This window comes from Nuphar pumila, chromosome 12 (assembly GCF_984573655.1).
Source record: "Nuphar pumila chromosome 12, dmNupPumi1.hap1.1, whole genome shotgun sequence".
Lineage (NCBI taxonomy): Eukaryota > Viridiplantae > Streptophyta > Magnoliopsida > Nymphaeales > Nymphaeaceae > Nuphar > Nuphar pumila.
In genome coordinates this window covers 79,272,157-79,297,144 of record NC_143260.1, presented here as the reverse complement: position 1 = coordinate 79,297,144, position 24,988 = coordinate 79,272,157, and positions in this window count along the sequence as shown.

Genomic DNA, 24,988 nt, shown 5'->3' with positions numbered 1-24,988 from the left:
TTATATTAGATATAACCCATTTCTTATTATATATATACATATATTTTGCCTCTTATGCTTCATCAATGCCCCTATTCAATATCATATGTTGTGTTCTGTGTCCATTGTATATATATATGTATACTTTCTTTTTCTTTTTTAGGCAACAACCTTCATCTCATATTATGAGCCTTTAGCCACTTACATGTATAGGTTCCTTAGTTAGTCCCAATATGACTCTTAGATTTTTTTTTTTTATCTATATATCCTATTCATTTCATTTTCATCAAGTAGTGCACTTTCGTTATGATCCACATGTAATTCCTTGCATATTGTCGTCAACATGAGATTTTCAATTTCCCGATGGTATGGCATATTTTTTTTTTTGTGCCGACTCTCATTTGCAAAGAAGAAGTGTAAGGAGCAGAAGATGTGACTTTTATTAGCTTTCTATGTATATTTTTATTTATGTCAGAGATGTAATAATTAAATTTGAAATAATATTTACTTTTACTGCTTAGACTAGGATGCATATCATATAGTTTAAATTCCTGCAATAGCATGTTTATATGATTCATGCATTTTATTCCAAAAGTACTATGGATGTTCACGAATGGCACATGCACCAACTCTTAGGGAGTTTATGGACTCGGTGGAATCCATATTTACGGCCCTAGTCGGAATATGGACGAGACCCAGATCCATCATCTTTCTACTAGTCACATTGAGCCTACACTCTTAGGCTATCTTAAAATGCACATCATATTTCAAACTTTTCAAGATATTGTGCATTGAATCAATTAAACTCTAAACATATTCATGGCCACAGTCAGGATATGTGAAGGATTTATTTTGACTTAATGCATATTTTTCCAACCAATTCCTCAGAAAATCTTTTCAATGTGCATTCATTCACTCATGTCATTCGCATCATGAAATCATTGGTTTTCCTACGATTTTCTTAAGAAACTTCATTCTCAAAGAAACTGATTTCTCAAGAAATTCTGAGAATTTTTCAAAATCGGTTTTCTCAAGTCAAGTTTTTTCACAGTTTTCCATGGAAAAGGTTATTTTCTTAAGATTTTCAAAAAGAATTTTTCAATCCTCCCCAAAGATCTAAATCGATTTCCAAGTATTTCAAGGTTAAGATTCTCAGGTTTTCAACCTCCCAAGTTTCAATTTTCCTTTTCCACAAGGGTTTTCCAATGAATTTCTATCATTTTCCTAAAAAAATTCTCAAAGTCCAAGTTTTCCTAAGAAGTGTTTCCCTTTTCAAATGTTCACCCTTTTCTCAAGAATCACTTCTATTTTCCCATGATTTTCAATCATTCATGATTTTCCCACAACTTTATAAACTTTCTCGTGATTTCAAAAACCCTTTTCATCTGAGTTTCTTAAGAAATTGACTTTCTCTGAGAAATATTTTCCAACTCCAAATGTTTTCCAAGCATACATCATGTTTTTCCAACTTACATTTTCCAAAATCCCATAGCACATGCCTGAATTCTCTGTGCATTTAGGATAGAACATAATTTCAATGATTTAACCAAGTCAAGCACAATTTTGGTCCTTGGTTCGATTACCCCTGTTAAAGGCGGCAGGAACGGTCGAACCTCGTACCGACAGGTCGAGCCCCATCCCATGGATTTTCCAGCAATTTTCAAAATGGAGGCGAGTATTTCAAAACATTTTCCAAAATCCGGTCAAGTTTGAATCGCGAAAGCGTTTTCCTCTCTCTCTCTTCCGCAAGGAAGGGAAGACGGAAAAAATTTTGCGACGATAACACGTTGTTGGTTTTTTATGCTATTTGTTTTAGGATAGGCATGTGAGTAGATTATTGTTTATCATTTTAAGTAGTGTTTAATTTCCAGCATATTACTTGGTGAATTTGGGTTTTCATTAGTTTAATTAGTTAGTTTCAGTCATGTATTAATCTAGAATTGTCATTACGTGGTGGTATTTGTTTAAATTGTGCATTTTGTTTTTAATTAGTTAAAAATTTAGTTTGTGTAGAGTCATCTTTCCCAAGTAGGAGCGTCAGCCATTAGAGCTCTAGGCTATTTTTGGTAGGGTTCAATTGAATAGGTAAGTGCATTAGAGTGTCTAGGTTCGTTTGAGTGGTTGACATAGAAAGTCGTTTTTGGCAGTTTGATAGGTAATTTTGAATTATTTAGTAAGTAAGTTCTTTCTCAAAATCGTGCATTCTATTCTAATTTTAATTTTGCATTGCATTAGTTACTTAGTCATTAGTTTAGTAATAGAGCATTTTGATTGATTAGGTAGGGTGGCAATTTAGCATAAACGCAATTTTGGATTCTTGCAAATTTGTGGGGCCTTCTTTAGAAAGTTTGAAGTCTTACTCCAGCCAAGGGAGGTTTTAGAAATTGTAGTGTGCAGCTTAGTTAGCAAAGATAGAGTTTTCAAGGTGGGAAAGAAATTTGGATTTCAAAACTATCTTGCTAAAAGTGTTCTATACGAATTTTGGGAAGGATTTAAGTGTTATTCAAATTTGCTTTTGGAAATAAAAGAATTCGTGTGGACCCCTTTGTGTGTTGGACGGTTTCTCTTTGTAGAATTTCCTAAAATGATTTGCCAATCCATTAAGAAGAAATCATTCCCTCTTCTAAACGTTTTTGGAAACCAATCTTGAATTTCAAACTCCTTTCTAAAAAACGTTTTCAAAAATTTGATTGAGTCTTTTGAGGTTGTTTGGTTGCTTTTAAGTCAAGACCAATTCGTATAGGTCCCACTTGGCTGGAATAATTAAACTCCTCAAAGTTTTCGAGTTGGGTTTTGAATATCTTTAATGAGAGTGACCTATCATGTGTTGGACGAATTTGGAGACTCCAAAACTGCCAATTTCGAGTGTCATCAATTAATAACCTCCTTATTTAATTTGCCTTATTACATTAGATAGGAATTAATATTAATTCTTTTTATTTAATTAGTCATTAACTTTAGGATTAAGATTGAGTCCCTAATTAGACAAGTCTTAATTAGGATTAATATAGTAGGGCGTTAGGTGTAGAGAGTTATTAGTAATAATTGACTTTGTCATTTTTAATTCATTAGATTTTTATTTTTTTTGGTTCCTAATTTAGTCATTATCTAACCGAGTCAACTTAGTTGACCTAGCTAGGTGTGGCGTGAACCTAGTCTAAGTCATATTTTAAACCTCACCATTGGTCTTTAGTTGTTTATTTAACTTTAGTTTTGATTAATAGTAACTATAGATTAAGTTAATTTAGTTGGTCATCTGCTTGGTATAATCATATTTTAGAAATAGGTGTTTATTTAACTTATAATTAGTCATAAGGTGTTTGACTGTTCCATTTCATTTAGTTCATTGTAACCAGCATTAAGTAACTGCATTCTTTAGTTAATATAGTTAGGATTGCATTTTTTATTAAGTTAGTGCATTTGATGTATTAGTAAGCTTAGATCTAATCGTGCATTGCATCTTTGAATTAATTTTTCGTGTAGTTAGTGAATTTTATTCATTCTCTGTGGTTTAATAGTCATTTAACTGCATTTAGGTCTGTGTTAGTGTGCGAATTGCATTTATAGTGTTTAAAATAGACTTCTCAAGTGAATAGTGATTTGAACTCGAAACCCGATTTTTGCTCTATCGCGCAATCGTTATTTTATGTGCAAAACTTTCTAGTTTTTCAAAAATTCTTTTTCTATTCACTTTATTGGTGTGTTAACTGTTTGCAGACCAAATTTCAGCTCAATCCGAGTTAATTTGGTTTGATTTTTAAGCATTTTGTGAAAACCGCTTTTTCGGATTTAAAATTTTTGGGACCTGCGATATCCAGATTTTCCCCAGTTTTGAAACGCTTATATCTGGAGTTCCAGATATCATTTTTCAATTATGTAAAAACTGTCAGATTTTTGAATTTGTTAGTTACATAATAGAACAAATTTTGAGAAAGTCGGACCTCGTTTGCTCTGTCAAACAATCAGTTTACGAAGAGCTGTCAGAAGTCTATTTTGCACTATTTAGGGGTAGATTTGTAATTTCATTCTTTTAGTCATTTTCGGTCTATTTTCATTATTTTCTGCATTTTAATTTCTGCGTCTGCATCATCCAGCATTGTTAGATTTAGATTAGGTAACTTTAGAATTAGTTTAATATTTTATTTGATTATTTTATTGTAATTAGGATTTGTTTTGTTAATTTCTTCAAAATTAGGTTTAGTTTCATTTCTACTTTGATTTATTGGAGTTATTTACTAACTTTGTATTTTCCTATGTTATTAGGTTGGAAATCATAAAAAATTTCCAGGGATTATTGTCCAAGTGCGAAAACTTGAGAAGTGGCAAAAAGATAGAAATACCCTTGGCGTGCAATAGAAGACTGAACTTCTTTTCCATTTTATTTTAGTATTAATTTGTAACTGTTATTAGCCTTGTATTTGTAGACTGGTATTTGTGATTAATAAATTTAATTCCTTAGAAATAATCGAGTAATTCTCGTTCCCTGTGGATTCAACTCGTACTTGCCACTTTGTGGAAAGTCGGTTATTTACTTTTGGTTGACGATTTTCCAAATATTTAATCGAAAAAATTATCTTTTAAAAAGAGCATTTATCAAAACTCAACCAACAAGCAATTGCCAAACTGTTATCGTCGCGAAATTTTTCCCCCGTCTTCCCTTCCTTGCGGAAGGGAGAAAGAGGAAACGCTTTCGCGCTTCAAACTTGACCGGATTTTGGAAATTGCTTTTTGAAATACTCACCTCCATTTTGAAAATTGCGGGAAAATCCATGGGATGGGGCTCGACCTGTCGGTACGAGGTTCGACCGTTCCTGCCGCCTTTAACAGGGGTAATCGAACCAAGGACCAAAACTATGCTTGACTTAGTTAAATTATCGAAGTTATGTTCTATCCTAAATGCACATAGAATTCAGGCATGTGCTATGAGGTTTTGGGAAAATGCAGCTTGAGAAAACATGATGTATGCTTGGAAAATATTTGGAATTGAAAAGATTTTCTCAGGAAAAAGATGAAAAAGATTTGAAATCTCAGGAAAGTTCATAAAGACTTGGGAAAATTATGAATGGTTGAAAATCCTGGGAAAATGGAAGTGATTCTTGAGAAAAGATGAACCTTTTGAAAAGGGAAACACTTCTTAGGAAAACTTGGACTTTGAGAGTTTCCTTAGAAGAATAATGGAAAATTTATAAGAAAACTCATTGGAGAAGGAAATTCAAACTTGGGGAATCGAAATCCTGGGAATTTTACCTTTTGAAATACTTGGAAATCGATTTTGGATCTTGGAGAAAGATTGGAAAACTCTTTTGAATCTCTTAAGAAAATATCGTTTTCCAGGGAAAACTGTGGAAAACTTGTCTTTGGAAAACCGATTTTGAAAAATCCTTAGAGTTTCTTGAGAAATCGATTTCTTGAGAATGAAGTTTTCTTGAGAAAATCTTGAGAAAATCTTGAGAAAATCAATGATTTCATGATGCAAATGACATGAGTGAATGAATGCCCTTTGAAAAGATTTCTGAGGAATTGGTTGGAAAATGTGCATTAAGTCCAAATAAATCCTTCACATATTCTGACTGTGGCCATGAATATGTTCAGAACTTAGTTGATTTGATGCACATGATTTTGAAAACTTTGGAAATATGATGTGCATTTTAAGATAGCCTAAGAGTGTAGGCTCTATGTGACTAGTAGAAAGATGACGGATCTGGGTCTCGTCCATATTCCGACTAGGGCCGTAAATATGGATCCCACCGAGTCCATCAACTCCCTAAGAGTTGGTGCACGTGCCATTCGTGAACATCCATAGTGCTTTTGAAATAACAATGCATGAATCATATAAGCAGGATATTGCATAAATTTAAACTATATGATATGCATCCTAGTCTAAGCAGAAAATTAACTCTCTTATTCCAAAATTTACATTATTACATCACTAAATAAAGGAAATAAAAGAAATTTGCAGACTTCAGCTCCTTCTTTTGATTGTTCCTGCCAAACTTGAAATTGGGTTAGCTCAAATATGTGGGTTTTTCCAAGATTTTCCAATAATATTATGAAATTATTGGATTTAATTGGATATAAACCCTATGATCATGCTTCCTTGATATTTGAAATGATGTAAATGCAGAAAATTCAGTAGAAAATAGTTTGAAATTCGGAATTGGGGTCAAAATGACCAAAATACCCCTAATTATAAAGTTATACCTTTAAAATCAGGGTTTTTTAAAGGAAAACTTGGTAAAATTGAGATTTTGAAATTCAAATTGAATCAAATGATGATGAAATGCAGTAAGGGACATGATGACATGCTGCTAAACACATTAGAACTGTAAAATCAGAATTTGGCATTTTGCAATTTATCCAAAATAATGAATTTCGCTTGTTTTTCACTTGGATCCGGGTCCTGCGGGACCCTGTTTTGGTATTGTGGCTAATCCGAACCTCAAATGGATTCCAAATTGCACCAAATTCGATATGAAGCATCTACTTACTCTGATAAACAGCCTAGAATGCTAAAAATCACGAAATGATATGATTTAAATGCTAAAATTCAAAGAAAGTCCTAAAATGGTGGATTTTGCCTATGGATCCGAACCAAATGCAATGCCTAATATGATAATGCAAGATTTACACCATGGAAATTTATGATATTTTGCAGACTGCTAAAAGACCCGAAATGAAACATTTTCGGTTTTTACAGCCTCGGGATTTGAGCCATGGTGAGTTCGGAAACAGGGATTTAGTTCTGATAGAGGTAAAATCATCCTAATATGATGTAAAATGCCAAAAAAATATAAAACAGCCATGGAAATTTATGAAATTAATCAGATCTACGCACGACACCTACATGCACAACTTTCATGTTTATGACTTCGGCATTTGATCAACGGAAACACAGATAAAAATATAACTATTCCTGCCTAAACTAACAGAACAGACAAATGTAGCAAAACAGGGGACTGACAAAAAAAATCCGAAGCAGGTATCAACACTGTTCTAAAAATCACAGGCTTTCAGATGCAAACAGAGAACACCTCGGACATAACTTTCACTTTTTACAGTTTTGGATTTGGAGCAACACACAAAGCGAAACCACAGCCCTAAGTCGATCCAAGATCTCAGAGTCCCAAATTAGACTCTGACACGTGTCCCGAACTCTCGAATTTTTGTCAGACATTAAAAAAAATCTGAAAAATATGAGAAAATCATATTAAAACCTAGACATTCTCTCAAGTTTACAACATCTTTCGGATCGAAAATCGAATCCCCATGAGGGATATATCGATTTTACAAGTTGGTAAATGATTTTCAAAACGCATCCCGGGTAACAAAACCCGACTTGACATTTTGAATGTTTACCGCAGTAAACAAATTCAAACGCCTCCAAATTTTTGGCAAAATTTTTCAGGGACACCTAAGGGAGCATTCCGTGATTTTTTTTGGATTTTTAATAAAAAAAAAATGCATGAAATAACGTGTGGACTGACTGACAAAAACAGAGACCTACTGAAAATAAGCAGAATTGAAATAAATGCTAAATTAATCCTAATTAATTCATGAAATATGCTAAATGAATGAAATAAAATGCAAATTAAACCTATCTAACTACATGAATGTTAAAAATCATCAAGGAAGCATAATGAAACATTTGATATATGTCGTTTTATGAGAATAGCTCAATTCATCCCTCGGATGAGCTCTTTCTTCAAACGACTCCTGAATCGGATTATGGAATTACATCAAGGGGAAAAGAAGTGCACCTTGCTTCGTTACGCAGTGTAGAAGCTCTTGAAAGGGGCGGCTATCACAAGCTTCCTTCGTCCTTCGCTCCGGGCTTCGGATGGTTCACCCAAATTGACCTCCGCTTGAATCGAGTTGGCCACTGCACGAGCTTTACTCCACCTTCTCCAATGAGCCCAAAGGGGGCACGATTTCCAAGGTTCAAAATCAGATGTTAGGAAGGCTAGGTCGAATTCTCCAGTTCACAAAATGGTCTCCAAAAAAGATCTCTCTCTTGGGCGTGGAGCCTTGTTTTTATAAATTTTCTGAAGAAATTTGAAATTCAAACAGGCTCAATCTGAGCCCTCCATGTGGTGCCATCTCAGAAGGTGCCATCTGGGGGTTTGAAATTCGAATTTGGCTTTTGCAGGGAGCCCTCAGGTGGCGCCACATCATGGTGCTATTTTGATTTTTGAGAAAAATAAAAAAAAATGGAAATTTTGTGGGTGAGACACCTTAGCAGGGGGAATTTGGAATTTTTCAAAAGTTTGCTTGATTCTCTCTGCAGGGAACTCCCAGAAGGCGCCACCTCAGAGGGTGTTCTCTTGGAATTTGAAATTCAAAATCACCTTTTGTAGGGAGTCCTCAGGTGGCGCCACCTCATGGTGGGCTACCTTTATGAAAAATAAAATAAAAATCAAAAAATGGAGCCAAGTGGAGTCCTGGAGTGGTGCCACCTCAAAAGGTGTTTGACACATGTCAGAAGGTCAGAGCAGTGGGCTCAGAAGGCGCCACCTCAGAGGAATTTGAATTTTGCTTTTCCTGGTGAAAGGAGATCTGGACATGTGGTAGTCCAGGACGGTTCCAAGTGTCAGCCTGCTGGAGAGGTTCTTCAGATGGCGCCACCTCAGAGGGGAATTTGAATTTCAAATGGAGGTTGGCCCTGGAGGAATGGAGGATGGACATGTGGCGCCACCTCAGGGTGGCTCCTACAATGCCATGTGGCAAGAGGGAGGAAAAAGAGGGAAGGGACATGTGGCGCCCTCATAGGCCATCTAAAAAAAAATCAGAGCTCAGGATTTGCGCCACCTAGGCTTTGTTTGAATTTTGAATGGTTTGCTTTTTCTGAAGAAAGCCAGGAGTGACATGTGGCGCCTACTTTTCTGAAGAGAGTAGGGAGAAGACATGTGTCCTCTACTTTTTCTGAAGGAGTGAGAAGGAGACATGTGTCACCTGCTTTTTCTGAAAGAACCAGAAGATGACACGTGGCAGAGGGGAGAGAAGGAGGGCCAAGCCATGTGGCGCCATCTCAGACAACATGGAAAAGAGTAGAAGTTCAGGATCTGCGCCACCTATGAGGAGATTTGAAACTTTGAATTCTAGTTTTTCTGAAGAAAGCAGGAAATGACACATGGCACTTGCTTTTTCTGAAGAAATGAGAGCTTGCCACGTGTCCTCTGCAGGAGACACACTCCAGATGGCGCCACCTCAGAGGAGACAAGCCTACCTTTTCTGTAGGAGTTTTAGGAGTGACACATGTCTCCTACTTTTCTGAGAAAAATAGGGAGAGACATGTGTTAGGCTACTTTTCTAGAAGGAGGGAGGGGTTGACACGTGTCCTCTGCAGGAGACACACTTTAAGTGGCACCACCTCAGAGGAGACAAGCTCCACTTTTTCTAGACAGGACAACCTATGACACTTGGCATCTCCTGGTAATCTTGGAATGACACATGGCGCAGGATGGATAGGGTGACACATGGCAGATAAATGGGATGACATGTGGCGGCTTCTTAAGGTAGCCCCACACTGACACTTGGCATGTAGATGAGAGGAGAGAGAAAGGACAAGTGGCACCAATCCAGGGGACAAGGCTCCTATATTTTTGGGTTTTTTTTTTTAAAATTCAAATTTTCAAAAGAAAACTTGTGTGACACCACCTCAGTGTGGGTCCCACATTGCTTCTTTACTGAAATAAGGATAAAACAACAACTTCTTTTTAGAATTTTCATAAAATCTGGACTAATTGGTAAAACAGGAATTTTTGGAAAGAGTTGGCCCCTGTAGGGCAATTTTGTAAAAGGAGGATATTTGAAATTGTCAAAAGGGCAAAATCTGAGGTAAAGTGGCTGAAATCCATATTGAGAACTATCCAGATCATTTTTCTGAGAAAATATTTTGAAATTCAGAGTCCTGGGGGTAAAATGGGAAGAATTGATAATTTTGAAGACCCAGGGTTTTTGAAATCAATTTTGAAAAGAGTTGAAATTCTAATCTGGATTGAAAGTTTTGAAATCAGGAGTTCTGGACCTCGAAATGACATGCTGTGCAGTGCAGTGATTTAAAATGCTCATGCAATGATATGCAATGTCATGTCTTATGCAATAGAATCTTGAACCAAGACTTTGGAGATGTCTGTCTCCTGTCAGGAGTAAGATTTTGAACATCTGAGATAAAAATAGAGAAATTTTGAGAGTTGCAGATGAAATTTAGACTTTTGCAAGGTTCGGGCTCAGAAAATGACCATTTTGCCCTCTGGCGATCCCAGAGGTTGAATGATGATGCTTGGTGGAAATGTCGGGGAGGTGAGTGAAAATTTGGGGTGTTTACAGATGCCCCTCTTTGCTACTAAGCTGGCTCATAGCCGAGCTTAGTGGCAAAGAAAACACACCAAATTTGGGTTAAAAAAATGCCCCAGTTAGAAGGATCTGACTGAGTATGAAGAAATTGGCCCGAGGAAGATGGTAGATATGAAGCGAAGAATGGAGAGAAAAGATTCACTCTATGAGAGTGAAGTTCAGGTTTATGCCCTTAACCTGGATGGGACAGAAATACCTCGCATGGAACGAAGCTCAGGTTTGACCCTTAACCTGATTGGGGAATGAAATATCTCATCGAAATGAGACTCAGGTTTGTACCCTTAACCTGATCGGGTGGAAAATGAAATACCTCTTTGGAAGGAGGCTCAGGTTTGTACCCTTATCCTGATCGGGCGAAAAATGAAATACCTCTTTGGAAGGAGGCTCAGGTTTGTACCCTTATCCTGATCGGGCGGAAAATGAAATACCTCTTTGGAGGGAGGCTCAGGTTTGTACCCTTATCCTGATCGGGCGGGAAATAAAATACTTCATCGAAGGAGGCTCAGGTTTGTACCCTTATCCTGATCGGGCGGAAAATGAAATACCTCGTTGAGTGAGGCTCAGGTTTGTACCCTTATCCTGATCGGGCGGAAAATGAAATACCTCGTTGAGTGAGGCTCAGGTTTGTACCCTTATACTGATCGGGCGGAAAATGAAATGGAATCCTCGAAGGAAGAGACCATGATGGAACCTTTGGATTTTGCACAATAAATCCGACAGGGGTTTTTGCAAAAGGAAGGAAAATGGGGTCCCTAAAGCTTGAAAAGGGATTGGTTTTGGGCGTCTCATTGCTGAGACTAAAATCAGCTTTTGAAATTGCCTTTCGCGAGAAAATGATTGGTGGTTCGACCTCGAACCGAAATGGGACTGTCTATGGTGGAACAGTGGGGACACAGGGAAGTGTGCAATCTGAGAGTTCATGCTCTCAAAGAAGGGAAGGAATCAAGTCCTTAGGAGGGATTTAAAATTGGTGTCTGGATGTATCAAAGAGGGACATCAAGCTCTCACTTCACGTCAAGATAGCTAGAAAATATTGTCAAAATATTGAGAATTTTATTGTTGATTCAAAATATTTGAAAATGTTGCACATTTTTGCAAAGATATTCTTTCTTTTCTACCCAAAGCATTACCTCCAAACAAGGTTCACTTTGTAGAATCGAGACTTGAAATCCAAATTGCTCGCAATTGACCTTCTTCAAAGAAGTTATCAATTTCCTTGATATGAGCAAGAAAGAGAATTTGATATTATGAAAGCAATTGATGAAAGAGTATTCATAATAGAATTTCACAAGATTAAAGAGGATTCTTGATAGATCTGACAGTTTGATATCCTGAGTGCTTCTCTCATGATAATCTTTCTGCACTCTTTTGGCTCTTTGGTGTTTTGCTACATTCTCCTTTATTTTAGATATGTTCTGACTTTCTCTCTTTCTTTTTCCTCTCTTTCTCTCTTTTGGGAAGGGTACTTCACAAACTCCTTCAACTTGGAGATGTTTCGATCCTTCTTGGATGATGGGTTTGAAAATCTTTGGGCGATAGCTGAAATTAAATATCTTTTAGGGATTGTCGAGAGGTTCATCGCATCTGCCTTCATCTCGACAGTGCTTTGGACTTTCCCTGGAAGGATCCGTCACAAACTCTGTCATCTTGGAGATGTTTCGAATCTTCTTTGGCCCCGGGGGTCTACTCGCCTAATTTGCCTTCATCTTGACGACAGGTGAGAGATCCCTTTTGCGGATATTTAATTGCAGCTTAGGTGATTCTGAGGAGACAGGGTTTGGGTGAATTCTCTCTTTTCTAGCACTCAGGATATTTCCACTGTCTCGTCCTTACAAGAATAGCTTTTAACGATGCGCCATTGACTGCGATCAATATCGATCATCTACGGCTTTTCAATAACATTGAATCTTCTTTTCTGGCCATATTGAGGATTTATAATTCATCCCTTTGGTTGGCCAATAGAAAGAATTTGAGTTTTGAATCCCTTTTCGCAAAAGCTTCACTCTTTTGGAAGTAATGCTGAAGGTAAATTGAGATAGAGATTAGTGCAATAAAGATTCTGAAAACAAATAATTTGATTGACAATTTGACAAAATTTTCTTGAAATCCTTGGTGAAAATGAGTATTTGAAATCCGACTCAACACATCCGTGACGAAAATTCTCCTCTCTTTTTCCCAAAAAAAGAGAGACTCAGGCTTAGCTCTTACCTGAATGGGAATTGGGAAATACTCCTCTCTTCCCTGAAGAGGAGGTGTTTGCAAAACGAACTTTCGAAGAGAAATTGAGCTTTCGTCAAAACTCCCTAATATTAAGCTTCTCTTATGGAAAGGGGGCCGATAATAGTGAGGTCTGAAAATTGGGTCATGAAAGGAACGAGTCCATCACACTCTCCCTGCAAAGAGGGTCTTTCATGACGAAAATGGCCTATTATGAAATTGGGGGGTCACAAGAAAAGCGAGTCTCCGTCGAGCCTCTCCCTTTGAAAGGGTTCCTTGTGTGAAATTGGAATATGTTTTGCAAATGGTTCACAAAGACGCGAGTCCCTTCAAACTCTCCCTGAAATGGGGCTAAGTGAACGAATTGAATAGCATGCGAAAAGAACGAGCTCCCTCGAACTCTCCCTAAAAAGGGTCTTTCGCAAGAGAAAATGATTGAAATTGGATATTGAGATTGATTGACTGGAAATTGGAAAATTGGTTGCTGGAAATTGAATGACCCGAAGGTCACAAATTTGGATGACCTGACGGTCGAAATTGAGAATTGATTTGACCAAAAAGGTCGAAATTGAGAATGGGTTGACCGAAAGGTCGAAATTGAGAATTGAGTGACCTAAAGGTCGAAATTGGGAAATGAAGGTCAAAGATTGGAAATTGATTGACCCAAAGGTCGAAATTTGGAAATTGATTGACCCGAAGGTCGAAAATTGGAGATTGATTGACCCGACGGTCGAAAATTGGAAATTGATAGACCCGAAGGTCGAAATTGAGATTGGTAATTGAAATTGAGAATTGAAAATTGGGTGACCCAGAGGTCGAAATTGGAGAATTGCCTGATTTGAAGATTTAAATTAGAATTTGGAGGTCAAAATGTCAAATTTGAGCAATCGACAGACCCTGAAGATCAAAATGACTTGTATCAACAAGGGAGAATGATGAGTTCGAGTCAAAGCTCGAATAAAATATAGAGATCACGAGTCGGAACCCGGATCAACAGAAGAAAATGAAGCGCTCGAGTCAAGGCTCGAGTAACTAAAGAGATCTCGAGTCGGAACCCGGATCAACAAAAGAAAATAAAGAGCTCGCATCTGAGCTCGAATAAGGTAATGAGATCACGAGTCGGAACCCGGATCAACAAAAGACAATGAAGAGCTCGCATCTGAGCTCAAAGTAAAGAGATCTCGATTCAGAACCCGAATCAACAGAGAAAAATGAAGAGCTCGAATCTGAGCTCGAATGAAGATAAAGAGATCACGAGTCGAAACTCGGATCAATAAAGAAAACGAAGAGCTTGAGTCAAGGCTTGAGTAAGATAATGAGATCACGAGTCGGAACCCGGATCAACAAAGAAAATGAAGAGCTCGAATAAATAGGGAGATCTCGAGTCGGAACCCGGATCAATAAAGAAAATGAAGAGCTCGCATCTGAGCTCGAATGAATAAAGAGATCTCGAGTCGGAACCCGGATCAATAAATAAAAATAAAGAGCTTGAATCTGAGCTCGAACAAGATAGAAAGATCTCGAGTCGGAACCCGGATCAACAAATGAAAATGAAGAGTTCGAGTCAAGGCTCGAATAAGTTAGAGAGATCACGAGTCGGAACCCGGATCAACAAAGGAAAATGATTTGAATAAAAACCCCAAGTCGGGACTCGGTTTTCTGAAAATTTAGGATTTTGAAAATGTGCCAGTTTGAGTACTGGATTTTGAAATAATACCAGTTCGAGCGCTGGGTTTTGGTTCAGTATTGGTGATGACCTTTTGATTTTGAATTATTTAGGAATCGTGATGGGACGGTTTGTTGAAATCCTAATACTGACCAGATTGTTGTTAATGCAGTTGAATGCCAATGAGCATGAATTGATGCATATGAATGCACATGTGCATGAAATGAGGAATTTGTTTATCCTGCCTGCATATAGAACAAAATTTTAAAATGCCCAGTGTAACTGGGAAAGAAAGTTGGATCATTATCTGAAGGAAACAGGAAGGATTACAAGAGAAGAATAAATGTTTCAAGTATAAAACTTTTTCAAGTGTCGAGCATTAATAGGATCTGGCAATTCTACCCCATCGGCATTGATGAGCCGATATGAGTTGCGGGGTAATGCTTCTTTGACAACATAGGGACCTTCCCAATTTGGCGACCATTTGCCGCCGGGACGATGCTTGAGATAAGCTGTGGATCGAAGTACTAAATCATTGACTTTGAATCTTCTTTCGATGATAGACTTCGCATATTGCCTGGCTACTCTTTGGCGATAGGATTGAGCATGCTCTGCTGCTTTTAGCCTTCTCTCGTCGAGTAAGTCTAGCTGCACTAGTCGCTGCTGCTGGTATTGATCAAGAGGTAATTGCAGAAGTGAAGCAAATTTCAAAGCGGGCTTCTGAACATGTAGCGGCAATACTACTTCTGTTTCATAGACCAGTTCTGATGGAGTAGCATTCGTTGGAGTTCGAATAGTGGTCCGGTAGGCCCATAGTGCATCGTGGATCTTCTCATGCCAGTCACGGCCTGTTTCCACAGTTCGCTCCAGGATACGAATTAAAATCTTGTTGGTGGCCTCTGCCTGACCATTCCCTTGAGGATAATATGGAGTGGAAAAATGGTGATAGATCTTGAATTTTGAGCAAAATGTCTTCATCTTTTCATTCTTAAAATGACTGCCGTTGTCTGACACAATGTCATGTGGGATGCCGAAACGGCAAAGGATGTTCTTGTGAATAAAAGAGACCACATGCCGGCCTTCTACTGTGCGAAGAGTGATAGCTTCTACCCACTTGGTGAAATATTCCGTTGCGGCAAGGAAGTATTTATGGCCATTTGAAGCTGAGGGAGTGATGGGACCTACGACATTGAAGGCCCACATGGAGAACGGCTATGGAGAAACAACAGACTGTAAATAAGTTGCTGGAGCATGGATGGAAGGTGCGTGTATCTGACACTGTACACACTTCTTCACATAATGATAACAGTCTTGTTGCATAGTCTTCCAGTAGTAACCTGCTCTGATGATTTGCTTGACAAGGGTTTGGTAGCCGACGTGGCCACCACAAATGCCTTCGTGTGCTTCTCGCACAACTTCTTTGGCTTCGTCTTCATCTAAACATCCGGAATACTCTGAACTGAATCCACGACGATAGAGGACATTGGCCAAAATGAAATATCGAGTAGACATACGCTGGATTGCTCGTTGCTCTTTCTTTGAGAGTTCTGGAGGAAATTCACCAGTTTCTATGAAAGTTTTGATATTGTAATACCAAGGCTTCTTCCTTTGCTCAGCCTGGTTTACCTGTTCCGCTGGAATGGAAGCAGGTTGGTCAAGTCTGCCAATTTCAAAAGAGCGACAAGATTCTCCATTTCTGAATGCCATAATGGAGCCTAAACTGGCTAGGCTATCGGCCACTTGATTAAAATCTCTTTTGATGTGGAATAACTGAAATTCTTCGAACTTGCTGACGAGAACTGAAACAATTTTCTGATAGGGAAATAACTTCTGATCTTTGACTTGCCATTCGGCTCGAACTTGATTGACAACAAGTAATGAGTCACCGTAGGCATGTACTCTCTTGACATTGAAGTCTAATAGAATCTTTAGACCTTGAATCAGGGCTTCGTATTCAGCCATATTGTGAGTGCATTGAAAGTCTAATTTGAGAGAAAATGGAATCATCTTCTTCTCGGGAGTGATTAATAAAATTTCGATGCCTATTCCCGCCATATTCTTAGAACCATCGAAAAATAAATTCCAGACTGGAAATTGCTGGATATTGCAAATTTGCTCATTAGGGAAGTCATCTTCGGCTTTCTCCTCTTCAGCCAGAGGAAAATCCGCCAATTGGTCTGCAATTGCTTGGCCTTTGATTGATTGCTGCGAGACATATTCTAAGTCATACTGCATCAGTAAGACTTGCCACTTGGCGACTCGTCCTTTGAGAAAAGGTTGCTCTAAGATATACTTGAGAGGATTGAGTTTAGACAGGATTTTGACCTCTGATGCCAACAGGTAGTGTCTTAGCTTCTGACACATCCATACCAGAGCTAGGTAGGTCTTCTCTATTTGAGAGTATCTCTTTTCATAATCTATGAAAGTCTTACTCACGTAATAAATGGCGTGCTCTATCAGGCTGCCTTCTTTGTATTGTGCCAAGAATCCACCGCATGCGACTTGATTAACTGAGATGTATAATAAAAGAGGTTTTCCCAATTCTGGCGGCTTCAGGATGGGAGGATTAAGAAGATACTTCTTGATTCGATCGAACGATTGCTGACATTCTGGTCCCCATTCGAACTTAACTCCTTTTCTGAGTAAGTGGTTGAAGGGCTCACATCTCATCGCCAAATTGGAAATGAATCGCCGGATTGACTGCATACGTCCCTGAAGGCTACGCAGTTCTTTGAGATTCTTCGGGGGTGGCATATCAATGATAGCCTTTGCTTTGGCTGGGTCAACTTCAATTCCCTTTTTGCTGACCAGAAAACCCAACAATTTGCCTGATTCGACTCCAAAGACACATTTTTGCGGGTTAAGCCTTAACTTGTAAAGAATGAGTCTCTTAAAGACTTGATCAAGTGCTTTGAGGTGATCTTCTTCCTCTTTAGATTTCACGAGAATATCATCAACATACGCATCCATGATTTTGCGCATCTGATCGTGAAAGATGACAGCCATTGCCCGTTGATACGTTGCTCCAGCATTCTTGAGCCCAAAAGGCATAACTGTATAGCAAAAAGTGCCCCAAGGCGTAGTAAAGGAAGTTTTCGATTGGTCGCGGGCGGCCAACTTAATCTGATTGTAGCCGGAATATCCGTCCATGAAGGAGAACATGGCATGTCCTGCCGTGCTATCGACTAGAAGATCGATGCTTGGAAGTGGATAGTCATCCTTCGGAGTTGCCTTGTTGAGGTCTCTGAAGTCTATGCAGATCCTTACTTTGCCACTTTTCTTTGGGACAACGACGATATTGGCTAGCCAATCTGGATAGTCAATAGGTCGGATAAATCCTGCTTTGAGTAGATCTTCAAGTCCTTCCTTGACTTGCTGTTCTATTCTGGGATCCATTTTTCTCAGCTTCTGCTTGACTGGCTTAGCATCCGGCTTCAAGACGAGACGGTGTTCGACTAATTTGGGGTCTAATCCCGGCATGTCTTTATACGTCCATGCGAACACTTCTTCATGCTGCTTGAGAAAATCTGTAAGCCTTTTCTTTTCTTCCGGACTCAGACTGGTTTCAATCTGGAGAATTTTGGGATCTTCCTCTGAACCGATATTGACGCCTTCAGTTGGATCTTGTACTAGAGGAGATGGTTCATCTTGCTTCTGAACAGCGGCGAACTCTGGTAATTCCTGAAGAGACTGATCATATTCTGCACAATCATCTGACTGCTTTGCAATCTTATCGTTTCCGGTGCTTGCTTTGATTCTGTGAATTGTTGTCGACTTCTGAAGGACCTTGGGATTGAGAACGAGCTTCTTGATTGTCCGAGAAGTCATTCTGAAATTTTGGAGAAGAAATCTGGTTCAGACAAATTGGCCTATAGTAAGGCAAGCAATCATTTGAAGAGAACCACGCATAAAATGGCATTGAATTTATAAAATGATGAGACAGACAAAAAGGGAGTAGATGGCATCCGGATAGATAAAGAAACTTAGAATTTTATTGATTGAATTGATCAGCGACATTGGTAAAATGAGACATTTATTTGGAAAAGAATAGAAAGAAAATAACAAATGGTCTTCATTGTGCCCCTTTGACAAAAACAGTCTTCCTTGATGAGCTTCCTCCGGAGAACCCTAGTCCTGCTCTGTGGGGACGATGTTTCTGGATCATTGGCTCGATGCAACCATCTTCATTCTTGCCGAGTCCCTTGAAGGGTTGATAACCATGTTTCAGGAGCAAATCGAATCCCTTTCTTGACTTCATGAATTGAGGAAACAAGGGATGATCCTTAATGGTGCTGTAGTCGATTCGACCTCCAACCTTGAAGAATTGAGGACCTTTCCATCGTGTCGTGGCTACTGTGTGCAGAGATGGCTCTGATGGTACCTGAAGTATTTCTCGATTCTCTCCGAGGTTGATCTCTTCACTTTCCCTGATGCTGGGAATATCTGCATTGAATGATGGCCGGGGAATCATGGGCTGCGGGAGCCTTTCTTCTGGGTCTTCTCCCAGTATTGTGGTAATCATTCCACCTTTTGACCACTTCACACATTGATGTAGGGTGGAAGGCACTGCATTAGCATTGTGAATCCATGTCCTTCCGAGCAGCAAGTTGTAGGTTGGTGGTACATTAACCACGTGGAAAAGGACGGAGTGCACCGAATAGTTGATGAACACCTCCAGGAATATCTTGCCCTTGGCTATTTGACCATGATTGTCAAACCCATAGATAGTGATGGGATCTGGAATGTATTCCTCGTCCTTGATCCCTAATGCCTTTGCGATCATTTCGGGACATATGTTGAGGCTACTGCCTCCATCGACCAGCACATGGGGAACTGTCATTCCTCTGACTCGAACGACAATGTATAAGGCATTATTATGAAAGGAATGAGGCTTTGGAAGGTCCTCATCTGAGAAGGTGATTGGTGCATTGGTCATGGCAGAGTTCACAATCTGTGCCATGTCTTCAGGAGTGGTACTGGGCTTAACTTTGATTTTCCTGAGCAGATCATCCAGTACTTGTCGGTGCTTGCTAGAATTCTTGGCCAAGTCAAGGATGGAGACATTGGATAAAGCAGTCAGAGGCTTCTGACTTGAATTCTCTGGCCTAGGTCTAACGATTTGCTTGAAGAAATCAGGAGTCCCTTTTGATTTGGGAACTGACTTCACAGGTGCTTCCGCAAATTTCATTTTACTGAATGCTGAAATTAAGTCCATCTTCTTGGAATCTGGAGCTGCTTGTCGAAGTACTGATACCTGGTGCTGAACTTGTAGGTCTTGCGCAGAACATGGCTTGATACGCTCATGCAGCAGAAATGGTTGAGCAGACACTACTGTTGTGGTGTGTGAAGGGAAGGGGTGATTGAGAATGTCCATTTTCTCTTCTTCTTCTCCTTCTACCAATAGATTCTTTTCAATGAGATCTTGCACGATGTTTTTTAGAACAAAGCAGTTCTCGGTGTTGTGTCCCACTGTCCTGTGGAACTTGCAGAACTGATCTTTCCATTTCCCCATGGGCACAGGGGGATCGGCCAATCTGGGCAATTTGACCATCTCTTTTGATAGCATGTACTCGAGCACGTCCTCGAGTGATTGGTCAAGAGGAGTAAATTTTCTGTCGTAACTCCATCCTTCATGTTTGGTCTTCTCACGCAGTTTCGACCCTTGATCCTACTGAGGAGGCTTGTTGTACTGAAGAGCAGGCTTTGCTTTCTGATCCTTGTTGTTCGAACTGCCTGTGCCGTAGCAGTAATCTTTCTTCTGCCCTTTGTGTCGATTTTGGCCTTTGTTGTTGTTGCTGGCAGAATAAGTGAAGTGAGCTTTCTTCTTCTGCTCACCATGGGAGTTGTTCTTGGAAAAGGTGAAGCCTTCATAGACTCCATTTTCCACACTCAGCTCGAGCCATTCGGCTTGTTCAGTCAGCTCAATGAAGGTCCTGGACGGCGCTGTGGAGATTAATCCTCTTAACGGCTGCGAGAAATTGTTGAGGATTAAGGACAATGCATGCCTTTCCGAGATAGGATCTCTCATCTTATTACAGGCTGATCTCCATCTGTGAATGAAGTCCCGTGCTTTTTCATTCTCATTCTGCCTTAAGTTGCAGAGATGACTTAGTGTAGGCAGCGCCTCCGTGTTAAACAAGAAGCGTTCAATAAAGAGATTCACAACTTTGTCGAACTCCTTGAGCTCGATGGGGTTGATATGCTCAGCATACCACTTAGCTGCAACTCCTTCCAAGCTGCGGGGGAAGCATAGAAACAATGCTCGGTTATCCCTCTTAAACCGAGAGCATTTAGCAAAGAAAGTGGCGAGATGCGCTTTCGGGTCGCCGGAACCATCGAATTTGATGAATTTACGGGGGAGATTCTCCATATCATCATCCCCTTCTAAGCCGTCATAAAAGTCCTCACTGGTGAAGACTTTCTTGCCCTTGTCGCGGGCTTGTAGATCTTTGACAACTCGGGCCATTTCTTTAAACTGCGCTTGCAAAGGCTCTTCTTTATCTCTGCTCTTTTATCTGCGGCTTTTACTTTGCCCACGCTTCTGAAATGCCGGAGGCACCTCATATTCTTCATCTGTGTTTTCAGTTGAGTCTGATTCATCTGAAATCTCTTCTGGTTGGATCTGCTTCTTGGGAGCCTTCTTACTCCTACGACCATGGAACTTTTCTCTGAATGGATTCCTTTCTGAGCTGGTCCCGGGCTGCTCATTCATCATCTTATTCATCATTTTTCTGAACATGGCATACATTTGAGGGTCTATGCCATCATCTTCTTGTTGCTGCTCTTGACTCTTCTCGGATCGAGGGGAACCCATTTCTTCTTCCGAGGCTGACGAGTACTGGGATGCCGTGGTTCTTTTGCCTGATCTTGTCTCAACCATCAAATGGTATGGATGCTCTCTGCAGGGCAAGGACCTGATTAGATTTTGAAGGAATTAGCTTTTGGAAGAAATATTTGCTGAAAATATGGTAGACAATTTGGAAAAGATGTCCCATTACTAGGGACTGAGTCGTCGTGGGAATCACGACAATTGTGTTGCCATTCCTTCTGCAAAAGAAATAAACAACGAAAATATGCCTTGTTACCTAGGCGAGGTCGTCAAACCACAATGGAAGGAAAGAGAATTTTATTAAAATGAGAAGAATAAGATTTTATTGATCTTGACAAAGAGGTGGGGGACAAACAATTTGCCACCATTCACGATAGTCGGCAGACACTCTAGGACCTGGAAAGATTTTAAGAGAGACAAAGGAATCACAGTCGTAGCGGGCAGAGTGATATGCCCCGGACCATTGTGCGGAGGTGAGATCGAACTCTGCCATAGCTCCTGATAACAGTCGGGCTTCAACGTACTGCTGCCTTTGAGAGAACTGTCGAACACATCTCTCTGGTTGGTAATAAGTGCAGAAGAATGGTCCTAACAACTTGAACCGCTTGCCATAAGCGTAGGTATATCTGGGAGAAGATATTTGCCGATCAAAATAGTCTCAAACAACGTCATCCTCTTGAATGTTGTTGATCATAGACCGGTACTGCACCACTGGAAGGAGTTCTTGACCATTGTATCTGAAAGAGCTTGCTCGGGCTGGAACGTGTTGGAAAAACCAGGACTGAAGTGCGTAGATGCATCCTTCAACTAAAATGGATTCTCCAAGTGAGAATCGGGTCAAACCACGATATAAGAAGGCGAGCGCTGCCATGGCTATGGAGAGGCGATTGGTTTGCCGACTTCCCCATCTTCTCATAAGTTGGATTATCCTGATGTCCATGTAGTTCTGTCCATCTGGGAAAAGGGACAGTCCTACGGTGCATAGAACCATTGCATTCTGAATCTTTTTTTTGGCTGTTCTTGAAAGCGAGCTGACTTCGACGAAGGTCCCGTACTGGCGGTACAACTCAAGTAGGTCAACATATTCATCTCCTTCTAACTGGATCAGGGGCCAAGATCGGCGGCCTGTCATACGAGCTAAGGAGTCTCGGGGGTCCAAACCCTTGACATTGATAAGGAATTGATGCTCTAATGGGTCGCTTGGTCGACCAGCTGGTTCTGGCAACCCCATGATTTCTGAAAATTCATCCATCAAAACGGTTATCTCTCCCCACGGGAACCAGAAGGTACACGTTCGAGGATTCCATCGCTCCGCCATTGCATGGATCAGGTTGACATTGATGGTCTGCTTTCCGACTGCTGATGCCAGCTCTAATCCGCACTCGCTCAAATGGTCCGGGAACATTCGGGAAAAGCTCTTTAGCCAGGAATAATACCACCGGGGAATGAAAGTTCCGGTGCTAAGGGCTCGATGTTCAGGACGACCTTGTCGCACCTCGAAGGAGATGTGACCTTCAGGAAAGATAGGATCGACTTGACTGGATGCCATTGAACTGAAAATAGAGAAAGACTCAGAATGAGACTTAGGAAAATGTGAGAAATTTTGCAGGCAGGATAAAAATGCAGCTAGAAATTCGAGATCCAGTAGAAAGGTAGAATGTAAAATCGCCTGGAGTTTTGAAAGAAATTGGATATTTGAGAAAATCATCCAGGGTTTGAGAAAAACATCTTGTGGAAAATAAGGATGTTTTGAAAAAGGCCTAATGAGAGAGAAGAAAAAAAAACATTGGGAAATATAAAGAATGGAGAAAATCATACATACAATCACATTCTGCACAAACATTTATGCACATTCAGCACTCCCTAAAAGGCTGACTCTAGATGCATCATTTTGAAAACAGCTGTAGGACCTTAATCCTAACTCTAAGTTCAGATCATCTTTGTCCAATCCAGTTATGCCGATATACTCGAACCGAAATCCGAGGTACGTGGCATAGAATTTCAACTCCGGTTCTAAGGTAAGGTTTTCCAACATCCTTGAGCGCCTACCGATATACTTCGGACTGTGGCCCGCGGTACGTGGTAGGGGGGTGTTAACCCAAATAGTTGGCCCAGTTGTGAGGTTCTGTCCCGAACTATGGTTCTGGAAGAGAGCCCAGCAACGTGAAGATCGGGTAATGATAGGTAATTGAGGTTTTGAAAAAAATGATCACATGCAAGAAATAGAGGGCTCTAAATCCTAGAGAGATAGATTTTTGAAAATCTTTGAAGAAGCATATATTGTTTGCATTCAGATCCTAAATTGAGGAGAGTTGTGTTTAGACCTAAGTCTATGTGAGCATGAAAATTTCTCCTCAATATGGTCCTACCAAACCATGCCTAAGCTATATGCATTTAATGTCAACTGGGTCAGAATCTAGGCTCCTAGGCTTACATGATATTGAAAGTAAAAGAGCTGACATTTTATGAACATAATTTTGATAATTGAACTAAGTCTAGCATAATTTAGGTCAGACAAGGACAGGTCCCATTACGGTCGCCAAACCTGTTATCGTCGCGAAATTTTTCCCCCGTCTTCCCTTCCTTGCGGAAGGGAGAAAGAGGAAACGCTTTCGCACTTCAAACTTGACCGGATTTTGGAAATTGCTTTTTGAAATACTCGCCTCCGTTTTGAAAATTGCGGGAAAATCCATGGGATAGGGCTCGACCTGTCGGTACGAGGTTTGACCATTCCTGCCGCCTTTAACAGGGGTAATCGAACCAAGGACCAAAACTATGCTTGACTTAGTTAAATTATCGAAGTTATGTTCTATCCTAAATGCACAGAGAATTCAGGCATGTGCTATGAGGTTTTGGGAAAATGCAGCTTGGGAAAACATGATGTATGCTTGGAAAATATTTGGAGTTGAAAAGATTTTCTCAGGAAAAAGATGAAAAAGATTTGAAATCTCAGGAAAGTTCATAAAGACTTGGGAAAATTATGAATGGTTGAAAATCCTGGGAAAATGGAAGTGATTCTTGAGAAAAGATGAACCTTTTGAAAAGGGAAACACTTCTTAGGAAAACTTGGACTTTGAGAGTTTTCTTAAGAGAATAATGGAAAATTTATAGGAAAACTCATTGGAGAAGGAAATTCAAACTTGAGGAATCGAAATCCGGGGAATTTTACCTTTTGAAATACTTGGAAATCGATTTTGGATCTTGGAGAAAGAATGGAAAACTCTTTTGAATCTCTTAAGAAAATATCGTTTTCCAGGGAAAACTGTGGAAAACTTGTCTTTGGAAAACCGATTTTGAAAAATCCTTAGAGTTTCTTGAGAAATCGATTTCTTGAGAATGAAGTTTTCTTGAGAAAATCTTGAGAAAATCAATGATTTCATGATGCAAATGACATGAGTGAATGAATGCCCTTTGAAAAGATTTCTGAGGAATTGGTTGGAAAATGTGCATTAAGTCCAAATAAATCCTTCACATATTCTGACTGTGGCCATGAATATGTTCAGAACTTAGTTGATTTGATGCACATGATTTTAAAAACTTTGGAAATATGATGTGCATTTTAAGATAGCCTAAGAGTGTAGGCTCTATGTGACTAGTAGAAAGATGACGGATCTGGGTCTCGTCCATATTCCGACTAGGGCCGTAAATATGGATCCCACCGAGTCCATCAACTCCCTAAGAGTTGGTGCACGTGCCATTCGTGAACATCCATAGTGCTTTTGAAATAACAATGCATGAATCATATAAGCAGGATATTGCATAAATTTAAACTATATGATATGCATCCTAGTCTAAGCAGAAAATTAACTCTCTTATTCCAAAATTTATATTATTACATCACTAAATAAAGGAAATAAAAGAAATTTGCAGACTTCAGCTCCTTCTTTTGATTGTTCCTGCCAAACTTGAAATTGGGTTAGCTCAAATATGTGGGGTTTTTCAAG